Here is a 23,128-nt window from a genome sequence, read left to right as displayed (position 1 = left end):
CTTTCATTCTTCTGCTTTCGTGCTTTCTTTTAATCTCCTTGCCTGTTATTTTTTTTTGTTTCGTTTTAGTGGGCATATAAATTCTATTCGTAAGAATGTATATATTTTTTTTCCTCTGTGGGAGGTTAGTTACGTATATACGCTTAGTGATGTATAATCCCAGTCCACGCGCCTCCATTGTGTTTCTGTCGTTGATAAATAGCTTTCTCTTCCTTCCGAATGTCTACTTCTTGTCTTTCTCTACGAATATCATACCTTTATCAGTGTAGCTATCCTCAAGCAACAGACTTTAAGAGGCCCCATCACGGTGAAATTAAAATACCGCTAATTTTACAGTAATAATGTGATATCTTCAAATAGATAAAAGATAATCGAAATGTGGAACAAGAGCTCGCTAGACAATATTATTTTACATGTGATACCGTTATCACGACTCACTTATCTGCTTTCCATTTCGATTCATTTAGAAAATCGGCATTTATTTTCGCGTTTATAAATGGCTGCTAACGGAAAGCTACTAGGTGACTCGTGATAATGGTACCTCATGTAAAGTAATATTGTCTAACACGCTCTTGTTCCACATTTCGATTATATTTGATCTATTTGAAAATATCACATTGCTATTGTAAACTTAGCGTTATTTTAATTTCTCAGTGATTAGTTGAGCAACCCAAAAGCATAAAAAGCATAATGACATTTTAGAGCATAATGACTTGAACATGGTTGTGGTTGTCTAATGGTCCAGAAGAAACTAATTTTAAAAGCATAATAAAGCATAATTTTAGAAAATAAAGCATAATTTAAAATATATAGCACAATTCTTGGAAGATTCAGTTTAAATGCAAGTTTCACACATTGTATTAATATTTTTAAAAGCAGTATTCACAATGTAAAATCTTTGAGAACGTAACAATGCAACAATGAAAAGCTTATTTTTATTTCTGTAAACTTTTTCGTGTAATTCTTTGGAATGGAGAAAAGAAGAAGAAAACTTTCCGCCAACAATGAATAAACAATAGTTTTCTTCTAAGTGTAACTGCTCAGTTATGAGTGATTCGAAATGTACAAAAAGTGCACAAGAACTTCACATTATATGGCTATGTGTACCTCTTGTATTTGAACACTTTCTGTGTTTTTTTGGTGGCATCCTTTACTTTCCCCTTCTGTATACATGCACCTCTAAAGCGTACACAAGTGATAAAAAAAACTGACTGGAATAAAGCCAATGGCGTATTTAGGTGGTGGCTATCGGGCTCAAGCCCCCCCCCCCGAAATAAATTTGTTATATGCAAAACTTCATTAAAATTTGTCGGCACCCAAAAGGAAAAATATAATTACTTATTCACGTGTTGTGCATAGCCCCCCTCCCGAAACAAAATCCTATATACGCCACTGAGTAAAGCATATCTTCTTACAGTGCATTAAGTAGAAAGTTCATTAAATAGAAAGAAACTGGTTGCATAAAATATTATTAATAAATAGATCAAGATATTTAGAATATTTAATATATAGTAAATATTATACATTATACACGATTAATGTAAAACAATGATTGAAATTAACAATAAAGCATAATTTGAAAAAAAAATAAAACATAATTAAACAAAAAGAAAGCATAATGTGGGTTGCTCTAGTGATTAGGCATCTTAATAAGAAAATTTCATTTTCTTTTCAATAACTGCCTGGTTCATGTTAGCTTTGCTATCCTAAATAATTTTAAACTAGAAATCAGTGAACAATGCAACGTTTATGTAAAAATAATATATGTGCAACAGTTTCGCCAACTAAATGACCATATTTGCTTCATCAGATACTATAACTAATAAGAGGGAGTTGAGTTGTGTGTAAATATAAACGGATCGTAGAAACTAGTTCTGAATGCTGATTGGCTGGCCAGAATGGACTCAGCCAATCATAATAGAAGTTGACAAATGTGAAACTAAACACCATACATTCCTTTTCCTCCGGCAGAGAAAATAAGCTCCAAATTAAGTTTTTCGCCCTACTGTTCTGAATTGGAATGCAGTACTTAAAATTGACTAACAGTGGGGGCAAGTTATTGTGAAAACTTAATTCAATGTCAACTTTTATTGACTGCTTCTGTCACCTTCTTTTATGAATGGCTTGGGTCCGTTCTAACTAGCCAATCAGCGTTCAGAACTAGTTTCTAGGATCCTTTTATATTTATACGCAACTCTCTCTTGTTTATTACAGTGTCTGAATCAGTTAGTTGGCGAATTATTACAAAGTTATTAGCTTTTTAAAATAAACATTGCGCTGTTCTATTATTTGTTTTTCTACTTCATGTTTTTTCAGTTAATGCTTTGTATCTAAAGTGAAATGAAATCTTTCAGTTTAACGTCCCACCAGTGGCGTATTTAGGGGGGGTCTTCCGGGCTTAAGCCCTCCCCTCGAAATCTTACTTACTACAGTAAAGTATATGAAATATCTTGCAGAATTTTGGGGCCGCGGTGCCTCAGTGGTAGAGCGTTCAACTCTGGTGCTTGGGGTTCCGGGTTCAAACCCTGCTCCCGCCAAGTGAATTTTGTGGTGGACAAACACCGTGTGCGTGGGTTTTCTCGGGGTTCTCCCGTTTCCTCCCACTTTCTTCATCCCACCATTCCATTCATTTCTCATAATCACCGTCTCCTTTAGCCTAACCGGCATATCCGTGGGACGTAAAACTCAAAGATTTCATTTCATTTTTATTTTCTTGCAGAATTTTCACATTTTCATGCAAAGCCCCTCCCCCCGAAAGTTAGCATAGCCCCCTTCCGAAACAAAATCGTAAATACGCCACTGCGTCCCACGATTATTCTCTTTAGACTAAGACAGACGATGATTGAGGCAAATGAATGATAATGGAAGAATTGGTGAAATGGAAAAGTGGGAGGAAACGGGAATACCCAGAGAAAACTCCACGGTTACGATGTCGTCCACCATAAAATTACTTGGCCTGATTTTGGCCAGTAATTATGTAGGTTTTTGGATCAGAGGCCATAAATTATTTTGAACGCCCCCCTAAATCGAGTTTCCGTATTTTATACGGAATAATTACATCATACTGAGTTAAGTGATAGTTTGGGTTTGGCTACACTATATGTAGCTCTCCAGATGTAAGGTGTACAAGTAAAATTTTTGATTGAAACATACTGGATCTTTTGATCCAAAATGGAACGAAAGTGCTATCTAAAACAATATTTGGAGAAGTTAACTAAAAATTCGCGTGGAAATATCTAACCCTAACGGACTAATCATATGAAACAATTGCACAGAAATCTATAACAATATAGGGGAAGATAAAAGAAATTTATAAGCATATGGGACGATTTTAATAAACAAAATATTTACATGGATATCTTTAAGAACATGGGACAAAATGATGAAAAATTTAGTCCGAAATTATAAACAATAAAGGGAAGAAATGAACAAAAATATCAGAACGAAATTGATAACAATATGGAACAACGTTGACGGTAAATGGAGCTAAAATTTGGAACAATATGGGTTGATTTTAAATGTAAAAATTGTTGTTTATAGCTCACAACGCTAGACGCTGAGATGTTCTCTATGCAGTGCAAATTACTAGAAACGGATCATTTGTGTGTATGTGTCAATACTATAGTCGTTTCTTTGCATTCTATTGAATTATGAAATAGGATTAACGGCGGCTCTGAAAGGAAGTCACATTCGCAAAAAAATATAACTTTATCACTGAAAGCTAAGGGGAAAAGTTTACCCAATGTTTTAATGCCTGTATTCGGGAATTAGGATGCCGGGAAAATTTTTCTTTCGTTAGCTTTCACCGTAACAGGACTTACACTGCTCTGGATAGTGACGAAATTAAAGCGGAAATGTTGCAGTGAACAATGCTTTTCTTCCTGAAAATAAGTAAAAAAAAAAAAAAAAAAACGTAAAAAATTAGTCTAGTTGCTCAGAGGTTAGTGCAAAATGCAATAAGATTTTATGCGAGTACCGTATCTAGAAATTTCAAATTATTTCCAGAAATTTGTAAGCCATATTAAAGAACATTAGAGCTACCCACAGACGTTATAAAGAACAGCTCGAAGAATCAAAGCGGATTCAAAGAAAAACTGGGTCAGTTGTAGAGCGTTCAACTTTGGTGTATGGGGTCCTTGGTTCCATCCCAGCTCGCGCCAAGTGAGCTTTGTGGTGGACAAACACCGTGTGTCCTCCCACATTCTTTATTCCACCATTTTATTCATTTCTCATCATTATTGTTTCCTTTAGCTTAGTCGCCATGAAAGTGGGACGTAAAACTTAAAAATTTCATTTCATTTCATTTTTCAAAAAAAAAAAAAAAAAAAAATAGATAAGAAAAAGACTGAAAAAAAGGAAAATTATCTTCAGAAATATAGAGGGTTGAGGAACATCGAAGGGTGCTAAAACTTAATCTTTACCAGAGGAAAATAAATTTTTAAAAAATCAGATTCTACAGAGAGAAAAATAGGTTCTCTGGTCGTAAATAATCAGTGATAGGCCAAATTATGATATATGTTTACTTGTTTGCTTATTTATGTGTGCCCAGAATGCTGACATATTAAATATATCATTAGTATTTAATTATTGATTGGTACTAGTGTTTCACCGCATTCCAGGTACAGGAAGTTTGACCCATAATAAGTATTTACAATAAGAAAGTAAGATTATATTTTATTTGAAAAATAGAAAGAAGAGCATTGAATAGCTATGGGAAGAATGTAGATCGATTTTTTTTTAAAAAAATCTATTCTTTTTTCTAACGTACCTATAAATGATAGTATTCATGGTATCGCAAAAACGAAATGAAATCTTTAAGTTTTACGGCCCATGCTTATGCCGGTTAGGCTAAAGAAGACGGTGATGATGAGAAATGAATAAAATGGTGGAATGAAGAAAGTGGGAGGAAACGACAGAACCCCGAGAAAACCCACGAGCACGATGTTTGGTATTGCGTGTCAGGGAATGTTTATTTACTCAGTCATGGAAATTCAGAAAATGTCAGCAAACTCAATCTCAGAATTTTGGGAAAAGTCAGGGAATTCAGTTTCAGAGTTGAGTTGAGTTGATTTTAGTTTAGCGTCCCTTTCAGCAGCGAGGCTATATGAGACGTGGACCTACTGATTAACGTGGAATCCGAACCACATGAGCTCCCACCGGGAATTGAACCCGGGTTTCCCACGCCAAAGAATTCAGTTTCAGAGTTTCACGGAAAGTTAGGGAATTCAATCTCAGAATTTCATGAAAAGTCAGGGAATTCAATCTCAGAGTTTCAGGGAAAGTCAGGGAATTCAATCTCAGAATTTGAGAAATAGTCAAGCAAGTCATACTTTCAGGGAAATTAGCCTCAGACTTTCAGAGAAAGTTAGGAAAATTAGTCTCAGACGTTCAGAAAAGGTCAGGGAATTTAGTCCAAGACTTCCAGAATACGTTAGGAAATTCAATCTCAGACTTTCAGGGAAAGTCAGGAAATTTAATCTCAGAATTTTAGGAAAAGCTATGGAATTCAATCTCAGAATTTCAGGAAAAATCATGGAATTCAATCTCAGAATTTCATGAAAAGTCAGGGAATTCAATCTCAGAGTTTCAGGAAAGTCAAGGAATTCAATCTCAGAATTTGAGAAATAGTCAAGCAAGTCATACTTTCAGGGAAATTAGCCTCAGACTTTCAGAGAAAGTTAAGAAAATCAGTCTCAGACGTTCAGGAAAGGTCAGAGAATTTAGTCCAAGACTTCCAGAATACGTTAGAAAATTCAATCTCAGACTTTCAGGGAAAGTCAGGAAATTCAATCTCAGAATTTTAGGAAAAGAGACGGAATTCAATCTCAGAATTTCAGGAAAAATCATGGAATTCAATCTCAAACTTTCAGGAGAAGTCAGGGAATTCAATCTCAGAGTTTCAGGGAAAGTCAGGGAATTCAATCTAAGAATTTGAGAAATAGTCAAGCAAGTCATACTTTCAGGGAAATTAGCCTCAGACTTTCAGAGAAAGTTAGGAAAATCAGTCTCAGACGTTCAGGAAAGGTCAGGGAATTTAGTACAAGACTTCCAGAATACGTCTAGGAAATTCAATCTCAGACTTTCAGGGAAAGTCAGGAAATTCAATCTCAGAATTTTAGGAAAAGCTACGGAATTCAATCTCAGAATTTCAGGAAAAATCATGGAATTCAATCTCAAACTTTCAGGAGAAGTCAGGGAATTCAATCTCAGAATTTCAGTATAGATCATGGCTAAAATTTTATGTTTTTACTATTGTGACATCTCTGAGAAGTCGCCACTAAAAACAATTTATGATTAGACCTCTAGGAATCGTACAAAAATCCGAATAACCGAATCTAGAGCACTTCTGCTTCCTCTATTTGGCAACACTGCACTAGTTTCTTATGCTAGAGAGAAAAGCGGTTTCTTGGTTCGAGAAGAAGTAGCTCGCTAGCTGAGGGTCGTTTCTTACGTCTTAAATACATACCCCGTTTCAAAGAGAGAAGAGGGATGAAAGAGCCCCCCCCCCCCAAACCATCTAACCTGATTTAATGCATCTTCGTAGAGAGAGAGAAGCGTCTTTCTTCACGAAGAGAACTTAAGCACACACAAAAGGGAGAATGGCTGTAAGTTTTGACTGCCTCGAAGGCCATCTGCCGGCTGGTTTGAAGAACTAACAAATTATTTACGAGCTTCTCTCAGACAACGAGAATTAGGCTTCACAGTCTTATAAGATGTGATGTGTGGGAAAAAGATGAAAAATACGTATCCACTTGTTCTTTCTTGAGCGCACGAAGAAAAGGCATCTTTCACTCTCCCATATATATATATATATATATATATATATATATATATATATATATATATATATATATATATATATATATATATATATATATCTGTTTCTAGTATTAATTTGAATTTAATATTTTCACCCGTTTAGAGTGAAAAGACAGACAAACGTTTCCTCTTGGCCTGAAATGTTCATCTTTTCTTTTCATTTCATAATACTCCTATTCTGTTCAAATGTGAACAGTATAAGTTACATTATATATATATATTCCTATTTGAAATTCAGTCTTCGAAGAGGAGAGAATCGTAGACGGAAATTCTTGTTTGTAAAGTAATAAATCTTAAGAGTCTTCATCCCGGCGAAATTAAAATACCGCTAATTTTACAGCAATTATGTGATATCTTCAAATAGATAAAAGATTATCGAAATGTGGAACAAGAGCGCCCTACACAATATTATTTTACACAAGATACCGTTATCACGACTCACTTATCTGCTTTCGATTTCGAGCCATTTTGAAAATCGACATTTATTTTCGCGTTTCTAAACAGCTGAAAACCGAAAGCCACTAGGTGACTTGTGATAACGGTACCTCACGCAAAATAATATTGTCCAGGGCGCTCTTGTTCCATATTTCAATTATCTTTTATCTATTTGAAGATATCACATAATTACTGTAAAATTAGCGGTATTTTAATTTCGCCGGGATGAAGACTCTTAAGCTAAAAGATATTTCTTAAGCTCTTGCAGTATTTTACATAACCTGAGTATTATGTCCGATCAAAACTGGAATATGCTGCTGTGATTTGGAACCCATCACAACAGCAATACAGACACCAACTGGAAAAGGTCCAATCTAAATTTATCAAATACTTGACGTACAAGACAACTAGAATCTATCCATATTATGAAAATTATCTAACATTAATAGACAACTTCTGTATCCCTACACTTGAACAAAGGCGAAATGTGACAGATATGATTTTTCTCCATAAAATAGTATTTGGTCTAGGAATTAATTCGTGCGGTTGGACAAGAGATGGCGCAACGAACGGAGCGTCCCACAGTTCCGTGTATCCACACATGTGTTGCAAACCCCTGTCATCGCGTATCGTTCGTAGTATAGGGCAGTGGGTTAAAGCGTCAACAACACCAGTTTGTAGTTAAGTGAACATGGCGCAATTTGTGCCTGATAAAGTGTTTTTGCGGGGTGTCCTGCTGCATTACTTTAACATGCAGAAAAGTGCGACTGAATGTCATCGTATTTTGGTGGAAGTGTATGGTGACCATGCTCTAGCAGAGCGAACGTGTATGAAGTGGTTTGCACGGTTTAGAAGTGGTGATTTCGGCTTGGCAGACCAAGAGCGAGCTGGACAGCCAAAAAAATTTCAAGACGAAGAATTGACAGCATTGCTCGAGCAGGATTCGTGTCAAACGCAGGAACAACTTGCAGCAGCATTAGGCGTTGATCAAACAACAGTCTCCAAACGCTTGAAAGCCATGGGAATGATTCAAAAGATGTCACATTGGGTTCCACATGAATTGAAAGACAGAGACGTTGAAAGACGAAAAACCATTTGCGAATTGCTGCTTCAACGACAGAGCAGAAAGGGGTTTCTGCATCGAATTATTACGGGTGATGAGAAGTGGATCCATTACGAGAACCCTAAACGAAAAAAGGCCTGGGTGAAACCAGGTGAACCAGGTCCATCACAACCAAAACGAGATATTCACTGTGCAAAGGTTATGCTGTGCATATGGTGGGATATGAAAGGTGTGGTGTACTATGAGCTGCTGCAACCGGGTGAAACTATGAATGGAGAACGTTATCGACGACAATTAATGCGTTTGAAGCAAGCTCTGGCCAGAACACGATCAGAATGGGAGAACAGACATGATAAACTTATTGTTCAACATGATAACGCTCGCCCACATGTCGCAAAAGCGGTCAAAACCTATTTAGAAAATGTCGGATGGGAAGTTTTACCCCACCCGCCGTATTCACCAGACGTTGCTCCTTCGGACTACTACTTGTTCGATTGCATGAACAACGATTTGATTGGACAGCGGTTTACTTCTTCAGAAGATATCGAAACATGGGTCTCTGACTGGATCGCTTCCAAGGATGAGGACTTCTTTCGCCACGGAATCCGTACATTGCCTGACAGATGGGCGAAAGTGGTGGCTAGCGATGGACAATATTTTTCTTAAGGTATTTATGTATTTTGTATTTGTACTACAGCTTCAATGTGTGCGTACCAACCGCACGAATTAATTCCTAGACCAAATACAAAACGAATTTAATTGTACAGATCTCATATCAACATTAAATTTTCATGTCCCGACACTTAAAACTCGTGCTAATAACTCTGGTCGGTATTATTGAAATCACCAATTTGGAGAATGTGTTCTACTTATAACAAAATATGTATCAAACACAAAGAAATTGACATCTGCAATATGGACTCTATGTTTAAGGAAACTATTGTAAATTTATTATGTAATACATCAACACTATAATTGGGCTTATGCCTGTTGTGTTGATAGAAAATAAATAAATAAATGTAATATAATATATAAGATATTCCGTAAATTGTTTAACAATACTATTGTTTTATGTAAAACAAATAAATCCTAACTATATGTAAAACCAGTGGCGTATTTACGATTTTGTTTCGGGGGTGGCTATGCTAACTTTCGGGGGGGGGGGCTTTGCCTGAAAATGTGAAAATTCTGCAAGATGTTTCATATACTTCACTATAGTAAGTAAGATTTCAGGGGGGCTTAAGCCCGGAAGCCCCCCCTAAATACGCCACTGTGTAAAACTTATGAACTGATATAAAATAAAGGAGTACATCCGGTTGACCTGAAAAGTTGAAATTTATCATGATTGTAACTTTCCGGGACTAACCCCCAGGAAAATTGCTAAAAGTGAATATTTTTTTAAATTTTTATGGGGTTTAAAGAAGGAATGAAAAAATTCCCCATGTTATTTAAATGGGCCTTTATTTGACGTATAATCTCATGTTTTAGGTACTTGGAATTTTAATAAAAATCTGAAATTCGGTATATTTCTTTATTTTCATCATGAGCGTTACCTGAGTAAATCACCAAAAATGTAAAAAATTCAACTTTAGTGGAGTTTTATGGGCAATTGAAAAATCTTCCCCATAGTTATATGTTTATCTTCCGCACTTCAAAATGTTTAGACACTTCCGGCCAGGACTAACCTCCAGGAAAATTGCTAAAAGTGAATACTTTTTTAGTTTTAAGGAGTCTAAAGGGCTGGATGAGGAAATTCCCATGTTTAGTTATCTTGAGATACAAAATGTTATCCATTTATGTAATTGAAATAGGAAAGGAAACTTGAAATTCTGTAGAATTGTGGGTGTAGAGCGAGCGACTAAATGTACGGTCTGCGGAGGAGTCCCCAGATAGCCAGAAGCTAGTCTCCTTATATCTAGAACTCAGCATTAGTTTCTAGACTTCCAAAGGATCCTGTGACATAAGTACGGAAAATCTTATGAAACAGGTTTGTCCGTCCGTCCTAGCGACAGATATTTAGAAAAAATGGTAACGGATAGCGAGGAACGGTTTATAAGGAGTTGTGTGTACCAATCAAAGTTCCTTTATATATTTGTTTTGTCTGTCCGTGTGTCCGTTCGTTCGGGAGACTGGAAGTCTCAGGAACTATTTAATGGATCACCATCAAGGTTGGTCACGATGTAAAGGGCCAAATGTTAGGAATCTAGATCGTTGGTGGAGACTGTTCATCTACCGGAAGCGGCAGAAATCAACCATTTCCGGTTTCAACATTGCTCACTGTAGAGCAACAACGATATCATATAGCGACAAATGGTTTTCTGCAATTGATTAAGCGTTTCAAGAATATATTTAATCTCCATCATTACATCTATACTAAAACCGAAACTGATACAAATCCACTACAACGTCTGGTTTCAATATTCACCTACATAGAGCTAAAACGGTAATAGATAGCGAGAAGCGGTTCTTTGAAATCGATTTAGCATTCTAAAAAATATGTACGATGTTCTCTTTTAACCGTTTATTCAAACCGGAAATGGTACAAATCAAGGACTTGTTGTTTTAACGTTGATCGCTATATAGTTAAACTAGTAATAGGAAGGAACGACTTTCTGCAAAGGAGAAAAGATGACGTACAAGCTTTCGAAGGTAAGTGAGAGGCAAAAGAAAAATATTTCGCGTGTGCGCTGCATCAAGGATGAAAACAACGAGGTTCTGACAAGTGAGGAGAAAATAAAGTAGCGTTTGAAGAAATATTTTCAGCAACTTCTCAATGAAGGAAGCCCAAATTAAGCTCGCGAAAATCTACCCACAAATCAGGGATTGGTTCGGCCTGTGACTATGGTAGAGATAGAATATGCTATGGAAGAGATGAAAAGTGGTAAAGCCCCAGGACCGGATAATATCTCTATTGAAGCATGGAAAAGTTTAGATACGGAGGAGTTCAGTTTAAGGTAGAATCGGAACCACAGCAATGCTTTTAAATTTTTAAAGCTCTGCCACCGGGAATTGAACCCCAGACCACATGAATTAAGGCGCACGCTCTCTATCCACAAATCCAGTGACTAGAGTTAAAAATATGTTCCCCAGATTTATACTTATATTGAAATTGGAACTTGTAGAAATCGACACTACTTCCGGTTTCAAAAATATTGGCCTCAGGAGAGCATAAACAGTATAGCAAGATTTTTTTTTTTTTTTTTTTTTTTTTTTTTTACAGAGACACACTCACTGCGTTGCAAGAATACACGTAGGCTCTATTACCGTTCTGATCTCTCCGTCAATATGAAAGTGATAGAAATATATATTAATTATATTTTATATCCAGTATGGCAGTAAATTCGTTGTACAAAAGCAGAGGAGTGATTCCTGAGAATAAAACAAACAAAAAATTCCAATAAACATAGGGCGAAAACCTCATCGTTTATGGGTTATAGGCTGCCAAAAACAGGAAAATATGAATTTTAAAGGTTCATAGCTCCAAAACTATGGAACCTACTGTAGTCGGGTCAAGACTTCACTTAGGAACTAGTATGTGCTCTATCCAAAAATACATGTTTTAGAATCCTAAGGTACTCACGCAACAATTTCTATAGAAGTAGTTGGAGAGTATTTTATATCATAGGATCGTAGTCAAACTCCCTCTATTAAAATTGTTGTCGAAGCACCTCAGAATTCTGAAACACACATTTTTGGATAGGGCACATACTAGTTCCTAAGTGAAGTCTTGACCCGACCAAGGTAGGTCCAATAGTTTTGGAGCTATGAACCTTTGAAATTCATTTTTTTTTTCATGATTTCGGCAGCCTATAACATGTAAACGATGGGGTTTTCGCCTCATGTTTATTGGAACTTTTTGTTTGATTTACTCTCAGAAATCACTCCTCCGCCTTTGTACAACGAATTTAGCGCCATACTGTATATTGTAGATTCAATGTTGCAGGAAGATATTCTATCTCCTCTCTTGTTTCTCTACTTAAACTAAAAATGGTAGAAATCTACATAGAGAAAAAAAGCTAACTTTTAATATAGAAAATCTGGCTAGATGAAATTTAGCAGGATTCTGGATCACACACACCTTATTTTCTGTACCACGCTGCATGTAGATTGGCTGCTTAGCTAAAGTCAATCTGTACAGCCGCAAATATGCAGAAAATGTTTGTCCTTCGTCGGCACGGGCATGGTTGCTTTATAAACCGTATCTGCTTGTATACGGAAACCATACCGTCCCATTCTTGTGTACGACCTTGATTTTTCTTCTGGCTGGAAGTAAAGAACTACTGGTAAAATTAGAGTGGGAGAAATTTACGTAACCTACGGAGAAAAGAGTTGAGTATGTAGCAACATCTAGAAAATCTATACGAAACATACCTGTAAAGATAAGAAGTAAGTAGTCTGATCTTGCTTCAACGCATTAGGTTGACCTGCGTATTACAAAAAAAAAACTGCGCCACAACACAAATTACAGTGCTCCTGCCGTAGCAGCACAGAAGATCTGCACCACAACACAGATTGCAGTGCTCTTGCCGTAGCGGAATCAGAAAATCTGCACCATAGCACAGATTGCATTGCTCCTGCTGCAGCAGCACCAGAAAATCTGCACCACAACATAAATGGCAGCGCTCCTGCTGTAGCAGATCCAGAAAATCTGCACCACAACACAGATTGCAGTGCTCCTGTCATAGTAGCACCAGAAGATCTGCACCACAACACAGATTGCAGTGCTCCTGCCGTAGAGGAATCAGAAAATCTGCACCATAGCACAGATTGCATTGCTCCTGCTGCAGCAGCACCAGAAAATCTGCACACAAGCACAAATGGCAGCGCTCCTGCCGCAGCAGCACCAGAAGATCTGCACCAAAAAGCAGATTGCAGTGCTCCTGCCATAGCAGCACCAGAAGATCTGCACCACAACACAGATTGCAGTGCTCCTGCCGTAGAGGAATCAGAAAATCTGCACCATAGCACATTGCATTGCTCCTGCCGCAGCAGGACCAGAAAATCTGCACCACAACACAAATGACAGCGCTCCTGCCGCAGCAGCACCAGAGGATCTGCACCACAAAGCAGATTACAGTGCCCCTGCCATAGCAGCACCAGAAGTTCTGCACCACAACACAGATTGCAGTGCTTGTGCCGTTGCGGAATCAGAAAATCTGCACCATAGCACAGATTGCATTGCTCCTGCTGCAGCAGCACCAGAAAATCTGCACCACAACATAAATGGCAGCGCTCCTGCTGTAGCAGATCCAGAAAATCTGCACCACAACACACCTGTCATAGCAGCACCAGAAGATCTGCACCACAACACAGTTTGCAGTGCTCCTGCCATAGAGGAATCAGAAAATCTGCACCATAGCACAGATTGCATTGCTCCTGCCGCAGCAGCACCAGAAAATCTGCACCACAACACAACTGGCAGCGCTCCTGCCGCAGCAGCACCAGAAGATCTGCACCAGAAAAGCAGATTACAGTGCTCCTGCCATAGCAGCATCAGAAGATCTGCACCAAAGCACATATTGCAGTGTCCCTGCCGTTGCAGGACATGAAAAATCGCCGGTAGCCGGAAACTACAGATTTTCCTTCTAAATACGCTCTATTTTTCTCTCTGGGTAGTATACTTCCGGTTTCAATAGTGATTCTTATGGATAACAAACGGTGATAAGTAGCGTAAACTTTCTTTTCATATTGATTCAGAATCAAAAGGAAGATTTCATTTAAAAGCTATTATCATTCTATGGAAACCGGAAGTAGTAGAAATCTATTGATTGTAGATTCAATTTTGATTCCCATAGAGCAAAACTGTAAGAGATAGCCAGAAATAGTTTTCATATATGGATCCAGCATTCCTAGAATAATTCTATATAAGCCCTTTGTTCCCGTATCTCGTCACGAAAATTCTGTCTCGTCTCGTCTCGGTGACCAACCCTGTTTGCAGTGTATACTTCTCTGATTTCCTGAGACCATTACACTGACATGATATATTACGCTGATTGACTGTTAAGAAAAAAACTTTACTAAAATTAGTGAAAATCTAAGCAACAACTTCGGATTAAGCGGCAGTCTAAAAATTATCCTTTCAGCTGGTTTGTCTTTTCAGGACTAAATTTAATTGATATTATCCTGGATGGAGTGGCAACCCACAATTTCCCGTTGTACGTTTGGTTGCCTATATATTTAGGGGTTTAGGGAGCACTTTGTATTGGTTTTCCGAATTCGAATTTGAATATCGACAAAATGCGGAACTTGACTGATATATTGGTCAGTAAAACTTACCAATATCGGCATTAGATAGTCATAATTGTACATAAATCGGAACGAAACTGTGAACAGACATTCAAAAGTCACCTTTTAGACATTAAAAGCTATGAGACGTGAGAATTCGTTGAAATCTTCAATTTTTTTTTTCACCATCATAATTTTCTCCTCCCGCGAGGCCGCAGTGGCTCAAGGGTAGAGCTCTTGTCTCTGGTATGTGTGGTCCCTGGTTCGATACCAGCTTCCGTTAAGTGAGGTAGTGATCAAACAGCGTGTGCGTTGTTTTTTTTCGGGATCCTCTCGTTTCCTACTACTTTCGTCATTTCCCCCATTATCATCCAACTCACACCCTAATTTCCTTCATACTTTCAATAGCCTTACTGAAACCTTCAAGTCTCCATACCTAAGCAAAGGTATATCAAACTTGCTGGTTCCTCGATTGCAAGCTAGGAATCTATTTAGCTTGCTAACAATATGTTTGATTTTCTCTGTTTATTCTCTACTCAAACCGGAATTAAATAAGAATTAATACTTTCTGGCTTCAACGTAGCGGTAATCGGTAGCAACGTGCAGTTTAATTGAATCGATTCAACGTCTGAAGGAAAAAGTATCATCTTCAGTAGCATCTCTCTACTGAAACCAGGAGCGGTAGAAATTTACTGTTTTTTTTTCTAGTTTTTAAATTGAAAATTTGAAATTTATGAGTTTTACGTCCCACGGGTATGCCAGCTAGGCTCAAGGAGACAGTGATGATGAGGAATGAATGAAATGGTGGAATGAAGAAAGTGCGAGGAAACGGTAGGTAGAACCCGGAGGAAACCCACGTACACGGTGTTTGTCCACCACAAAGTTGACTTGGCGAGAGCATGGTTTGAACCCGGGACCTCATACAGCAGAGGTGAACGCTGTGCCACTGAGCCACCGCGACCCCTAGTTTTAAAATTGAAGCTCGAAGGGCAAAAACATTACAAGATTGTGAGTAATTTCTTTTTGATATGGATTCTATCTGTGATCTTATTTCTGTATTGCAGCCAGAAGTTATAGCTATACTTCTTATCAGTTTCCACATTGAATTCACGTAGTTTTACACACACTAAAAAGGGAACTCTCTTGTTGGAACGTCTTGTAAGAAAGAAAAAAAAAGATTATACGGGCTGTTGAGAACACACGTAACATATAAGAAGTAGGATTCAAGGCACTTTTGTCATGCTTAAATACTTTGGTGTAAAGTACAGCCAAAGGTTGTTTCCTTTATGCTGGTACTTAGCAACTTCCTTTAAATGGTCTCTAAAGTGCAGAGTCTATGAAAAGTATCCGTTATAAAATGCCTTCATTATTACAGACCCTTCTACAATTGACAAAATGAAATTACAACTTTTTCACATGGTTTTCTTTAACGTATACTGGTTCAACCATGTCCTCAAATATTGGTTCCTAAATTTAACTCATTTTCCGACGCCATACAATGATGAAATATTTTGCATAGCGATGTAAGTCGGGTAGCAATATGATATTCCAGTGTTACTTTTCTACATTAGTACAGAATGGGCCAAAAGCCATGTAGGGGTTATAACTGTAAATAACTTTTTTTTTAAAAAAAAATATCATTGATTTCCATTGATATGTCATAGACTTAAAGACAATAGATGGGAGATGGTTTACATTTATGTGTAGAACATAATCGCAGATGGGTGTCCGCACTGTAAAAAATTTCGCCTTAAATTTACTGACCGATTACCGTCAACTCTCGCTGCCATCCGATTACCCTAAATTTTACGGACCACCGTTTTTTCATGAAAACGGCAGAGCGTATATTTAGAAGCAAAATAGTATTGACCGTGTTTAGAATCAAATTTGGTACCGTATATTTTACGGTAATTTACCGTAAAATTTAGAGATCGTTTTTTTTTTTAAAAAAAGCACAAGTTGTTATTACCGTACAAGATTTACGGTAATTATCACACCGATTTCCTATCTAGAGGTCCTTGCCGGTCCAGCGTGCCCTCTTGTTAGATCCAGTAAGAATTCTTGCTGGGCAATATATATATTGACCAAAGTTTCATCTAATTGCTGGAAACTGGATAAGTACACACACTAGCTAGCAATAATTTTTCCTGGATGGATGCAACTAGAGTGCACGGTGGTCCATTGGTGTTAAAGACTACTTAACTAAAGAAAACACAAAAGTGAACGAAAGAAGCGTTGCACCTACGACGTGCATAATATCCATAAGAATAAAATTGAAATTAATTCTTAGTTTGTAATCTCGAACCCTTGTTCTGATATCATCTTGAACATGCATTGCTTTTTCTTTTCAAAATTACCAATTTTGTCATGTATTGAACAAAACACCAGAAGAGGATTTAAAAAAAACTACTTCTTGAATTTTATAGCTTAGTTTTCGCACGCTTTGAAAATGTAGTTGGAACAAACATCCATGTCCTATTAAGATATTCATAAATCGATATTCTGTTGCAGTGTTAAGACTAGCTTTATCGTATGTATTTTCGCTATGAGTACCAGTAGACTAATAGACCTCAAATATTCTAATCAGCGATTCATTCGATTAGTCGCATTATTACGGTTTCAGATAACCAAGCAGGCACCCGACAACATAGCTTAGAATGACCAGAAGTACGACTAAACAAGTGTAAAACCATATGACTTCTCACAACACTGCCTACAGTATCCAGTATCCGCTATCCCAGATTAATAAATACGTGTTTGCATAATTATTTAACAGTGGCATCAATGCTCAAAAAAAAAAAATCACCAAACTTCCAGAGTATCGAACTTTTGCATATTTATTAAACGTTCAAATGTATTAACAAGACACCAGAACAGATTATAGGTACTCAGAACAAAATTAAAGATAAAACATTTACAGAAATAATTTTCAAATCTAACAATTCATTTATCCAGAAAAAATAATGACAGCATGGACCCCCTGCCCCTCCTTCGGGCACACATGAGTGACAGTATACTTTTATTTCTGTAACATGAAAAAATCCAGTTGATGCAACACAATTTATGTAATGCTGTACTAAGTACGGTAAACTACGAAGCACTTTTCCTAAGTTTTTCTTTAAAAAAAAAAAAATTTTCAACACTGTGATTCTAATTCTAGCTTTACCACCACTCGTAGTTGGCTACATTATCATAAGACTTTAGTTTATACATCCGGCAGGTTCTTGGTTTCGAATCGTTGCACTTTGGAGCGATCTGCTTGCCAGGATAGCCAACTAAAGTTTTGTTTGTCACCGAACAAAGTTCAAATATTAACATGGTGCTTTCCCATACATTACCTTGCTTAATGTTGAATTTCCAGGATATCTTCAACAGTAGTAGGCCTACTGTATATATCACACCAGAAAACCACACACTAAACAAACAAACAAACAAACAAAAGAAAGACAAAACAAAAGAAAGACAAAACAAAACAAAGCACAATACATCCGAACCTACGCGCCATCAATCCTCGCTTCGAACATGTGCTTTATCTCTCCAATGCGCATGCCCGACACAAGCATCTGACAGGAAAACGGTCTCCTACCATTATTTTAGAAAAACGGTAAACCGTATATTTTTCATGGTAGGAGGCACTTATTTTCACGGTTATTGGTTACAGTGCGCCATTATGGGCTTCACAGATACGGACCCTGTGTAACCTATGATTCGTGATAGGGGTCAACATTTATGGTTTGAATGCCCGTATTGCTGCACAAATATTGTCTTAAGCTGGTGTATTGTTTGTGGTTTGTTCACATACACTTTGTTCTTCAGATAGCCCTAAATGACAATATTTGTATCAAAATTCGGGCACTTGGACCAGAAGTGTTGACCTCTATCATGAGGCCCTTAATGGCGGACACTAACTGAGGTTATATTCCACACATAAGTGTAAACATGTTTAATTTTGTGAAATATCGAGAGAAAGTAATTATAAATAAAAAAAGAGTTATTCACAGTTATAAGCCGTTCGTGGCTTTTGGGCCACTCTTTACATATTTATATATATTTTAAAGTTAGATCTTTGGTTTGATTTTAAAGTTCAATATAAGCCTTAAGACCTACAAGAAAATTTTTGATTGAAATATGTTGAATTTTTTGAGCCAATTGGATCAGGGGCCACAATTTTTTTGAACCGGCCCCTAAATCGAGTTTTCGTTTTTTTTTTTTTTTTTTTTTTTTTTTTTTTGCAGTATAAGCACTTTGTACTGAGTTAAGTGATAGTTTGGGATTGGCTACACTGTATATAATTCTTCAGATGTACGTAAGACCTAAAACAAATCTTTGATAGAAATATGTTGGATCTTGGATCAGGAACCACAAAATTTTTGAACGACCCCTAAATCGAGTTTTCGTATTATTCACGGAATAAGTGCATCATACTGACTTAATTAATAGTTTGGGTTTGGCTACACTGTATGTAGTTCTCTAGATATAAGGAATACAAGAAAATTTTTGATTCAAATATATTGAGTTTTTGTTCCAAAAATAACATTTCACTACTTAATGTGAGATTTCTAAGAATAATGTATGAATTGAGGTTTCATCAGATAGCGTGAGGTCAGGATTATGTTAGGTTTTCCAGTAATTAATGAATTTGAGATCCCACCAGATAGTTTTTGAGGTTTGTCAAGAAATGTATGGATTTGAGGTTTCACTAGGTACTGTCAAGTAAGAAACAAGTGCAGTTTTAGAAAATGATTTGAAGTTGTCTCGTTAGCGTGAAGTAAAATCTTGTAAAACATGGATGAATTTGAGGTTTTACAAGTTAATTTGAGGTTAAAATTAAGTGAAGTTTGTAAAAATGAATGAATTTGAAGTTCCATCTAGTAGATAATTATTAACAATGTGTAAATTTGAAGTTTATCAGGGAGTGTAAGGTTTGTACACAATGAATAAATTTGAGTAATCCTCCAGGTAATGCAGTGCTTATGAACAATGAATGAATTTGAGTAATCCTCCAGGTAATGCAGTGCTTATGAACAATGAATGAATTTGAGTAATCCTCCAGGTAATGCAGTGCTTATGAACAATGAATGAATTTGAGTAATCCTCCAGGTAATGCAGTGCTTATGAACAATGAATGAATTTGAGTAATCTTCCAGGTAATGCAGTGCTTATGAACAATGAATGAATTTGAGTAATCCTCCAGGTAATGCAGTGCTTATGAACAATGAATGAATTTGAGTAATCCTCCAGGTAATGCAGTGCTTATGAACAATGAATGAATTTGAGTAATCTTCCAGGTAATGCAGTGCTTATGAACAATGAATGAATTTGAGTAATCCTCCAGGTAATGCAGTGCTTATGAACAATGAATGAATTTGAGTAATCCTCCAGGTAATGCAGTGCTTATGAACAATGAATGAATTTGAGGTTTCACCAAAATAGTGTAAAATTAAGTGAGGTTTATAGAGGAAGAATGAATTAGAGATTCATGATTTAGTTTGACGTTACAATTGAGGTCCCAGTAGCTAATTTGATGTTAAGATTAAATGAGATTTCTAGAAAGAGGACAAGTTAGAGTTATCTTCAGTTATGACATTTATGACAAAATGAGTGATCTTCATGTTTCGTTAGGTACTGTGTAATAGGGATTTAGTGAGGATGTAGAAAGTGGATTAATTGGAGATGTCACCATGTAAGAGTAAGTTGAAATCAAGTGAGGTTTGGATGCAAAGAGTGAGTTCAGTGTATCTTCTGGTGAGGTTTAGCCAAATTGCCCTCCTCTTGCTCTGCAAATGCTCCGGTTGTAATCAACAACAAGGAAATGAGATAGAAACGCACTCTCAAGGTCATCAAGCGAACTGCCAGTAAGAGTACAGGGGGGGGGGCGGGGGGAGTTCCAGTGAGATATCGATCGCTGGAACACTCACTTGGTCCGCAGGCTCTTTTGCCACTGTCAGCGTATGACCGTCACTCGAGAAAGGAGGCCAGTGCGTTCACATTTTCATTCCTACTTTCATACAATTTGATACATTCACAAAAATAGTCAGGGAAACTGTAGAGAATTTTTTTTTTAAAGAATTCTTTTCAATGAATATTTCAGTGAATGGGTTTCCCATTACTTTTATTTTAGCTTCATACGTAGTTTATTTTTTTACAAACTCGTCAAATTTTCAGTTCTATCTCTTTCTTTTTCTGAAAGGAGTATTGTAACTAGCGCTTTGAAACTGTATACATTGCTGATAAACATTTTGAAGATCTTTTTTTTTTAAAAAGTTCAGAATCGTACGGTCAAAATTTCTGTCCAATTTTCTACCTTAGTACCTTTGGTTTTCAAGTAAACTCAAAGTAATTATTTGTATATTTACTGTAGTAAAACTCCAAAGAAAATTTTCTAGGGAGACCTATCTCCATGGTTCCTATATTACGTCTCTAGTATTTAATATACGTGGTTTGCTATATTACGTATACATTTTTCTGAGCCACGGGTAGGTCCCCTCCTGCTAGAGTTCTGCACGGGCCGAAATTTTTAGCCTGGGCCCGGCCCGATCCGAGTCCGAAATATGTTTTAGCGTTTAGGCACGAGCCCAGCACGAGCTCATGTGATAATTAAATGAGCCCGAAATAAGCCCGAATTACAGAAACTTAAGAGTCTTCATCCCGGCGAAATTAAAATACCGCTAATTTTACAGTAATTATGTGATATCTTCAAATAGATAAAATATATTTGAAATATGGAACAAGAGCGCCCTAGACAATATTATTTTGCGTGAGGTACCGTTATCACAAGTCACCTAGTGGCTTTCTGTTTTCAACTGTTTAGAAACGCGAAAATAAATGCCGATTTTCAAAATGGCTCGAAATCGAAAGCAGATAAGTGAGTCGTGATAACGGTTTCTCATGTCAAAATAATATTGTCTAGGGAGGTCTTGTTCCGCTTTTCGATTGTCTTTTATCCATTTGAAGATATCACATAATTACTCTAAAATTAGCGGTATTTTAAATTCGCCGGGATGAAGACTTAATAATTAACGCAAAATTATATTTTAATTAATTAGCAATTATAGGTTTAATTTTCCACTTGTGTTTCAAAAGTTTTTCAGAAAGAACGGTCTAATAAGTATAGTTGTGCAGTATATTTACAAAATTAGGCCCGAAAAGGCCTGAGAAATATGATTGTATATTTAAAGATTTACTGCTCGAGCCCGGCCCGGGACCAAAGTGATACATACTTTGTAGGCCCGGGTCCGGGCCACGGGTTCGGCCCAAGCCTGTGCAGACCTCTACCTCCTTTCTCCACCTTTGGTTGCCAATGTAAGTTGTAGAATACAGTTAACATTGATGTAATGAATTGAATTAACTAAAACATAAGTTCAAACTCGTAACTTTCGGAAGGAGAAATAAATTGTCCTCGTCCTCATCGAAGTTGTGTGTAACTGAGGTTGAGGGAGGTAGATATAGAGTAAATGAAGTTTATGTATTACTAGTAATGTGAGGTAGAATGAAGTTATATTTGGAGATTTGAAATGAATTTGAAATACCACCATTTAGTTTAAGATTCAAGTTTTTTAAAGTTTTTTTAAGAAGAAAATTTTAAAAAATCGGCTTTCAGCAGGTAATGTTAGGTTAAGAATAAGCCAGTTTTGTAAAACAGATTTAATTTGTGGTTTTATCAGATAGTGCGAAGTTAAAATTGCTCATCTAATATAAATAAAAGAAAGAGTTTGTTTGTCTGTCTGTGTATCTCTATGTCTCTGTGCGGCCTGGGGACCAAACGAGTGGACCGAGTGTTACCAAATTTTGGTCACGGGTACCTTGGTTCAGGCCCCAGACTAAGACGAAGCGTTCTTTTTCAAATTCGAACCAGGGGGTCTGAGGGGGAGCGTTTACCGGAAAATGTAAAACTAGTAGAAAATGACTGATATTAGTGTCAAATCATAGTTTTCACGGTCGCTAATGTGAATGGTAATACTCCAACAGGCTTTGACTTCCAATTACTCCCTTATGCGAAAAATCTTTGAAATATTTGAGTTTTACGTCCCACGCTAATGCCGGTTAGGCTAAAGGAGACGGTGATGATGACAAATGAATGAAATAGTGGAATGAAGAAAGTGGGAGGAAACGAGAGAACCCCGAGAAAACCCACGCACACGGTGTTTGTCCACCACAAAGTTCACTTGGCGGGAGCCGGGTTTGAACCCGGGACCCCATGCTGCAGAGGTTTACGCTCTACCACTGAGCCACCGCGGACCCCCCTCATGCGAAGATCGGGTATTTTCAGCTAGTAATAAAATAATGTCAGGGTTACTAACCAACATTATGAGTATTCTCCTAATCAACAAAAACTCAGGGTTGCTAATCATCATTATGAGTATTGTGCTAATTAACATCAAAGTCAGAGCTGCTAATCGCCATTATGAGTAACTTGCTAATTAGCCAGAAATTTAGAGTTGATGATCCTCATTATGAGTATTCTGCTAATTAATAACAAAGCCAGAGGGTTAATCATCCTTATGGAGATCATTTTCCAGAACCTTTGTTTCCTTTCGGAACCTTTGTTCTTTCAACCCCTTAATCCCTCCTAATTAATAGAACATC

The sequence above is a fragment of the Thermobia domestica genome, chromosome 4 (assembly GCF_964235325.1).
Source record: "Thermobia domestica chromosome 4, izTheDome1.hap1.1, whole genome shotgun sequence".
Taxonomy (NCBI): Eukaryota; Metazoa; Arthropoda; class Insecta; order Zygentoma; family Lepismatidae; genus Thermobia; species Thermobia domestica.
The sequence above is the reverse complement of the archived record's forward strand: the minus strand, read 5'-3'. Positions refer to the sequence as shown.